Source organism: Manacus vitellinus, unplaced genomic scaffold, assembly GCF_001715985.3.
Source record: "Manacus vitellinus isolate BGI_N305 unplaced genomic scaffold, ASM171598v3 scaffold_1_pilon, whole genome shotgun sequence".
NCBI lineage: Eukaryota > Metazoa > Chordata > Aves > Passeriformes > Pipridae > Manacus > Manacus vitellinus.
The window spans coordinates 42831890-42832345 of NW_021939396.1; positions in this window are offsets into that span (position 1 = coordinate 42831890).

A 456-nucleotide genomic window follows, 5' to 3' on the forward strand; every position below is an offset into this window, starting at 1 on the left:
TACCTGAAGGGAGGTTATAGCCAGGTGGGGGTTGGTCTCTTCTCCCAGGCAACCAACAATAGGACAAGGGGACATGGGCTCAAGCTCTGCCAGGGGAGGTTTAGGTTAGATGTTAGGAAGAAATTCTTTACAGAGAGGGTTATCAGGCATTGGAACGGCCTACCCAGAGAGGTGGTGGATTCACCATCCCTGGAGGTTTTTAAAAAGAGATTGGATGTGGCCCTTAGTACAATGATATAGTAATTGGAGTTGGATCAGGGGTTGGACTTGATGATCTTGGAGGTCTTTTCCAACCCAATCTATTCTATGATTCTATGATTCTATATGCATCAAAGCCTGCAGGTGTGAGAATAAGGCGTTTAGCCCCATCCGTTGTTATGTGCTGAGTGCACTGGGAGAGGCTTTCTAGCAATGCTGCAGTATAACTACATAGCTATATACTCAAAACAGTGCATA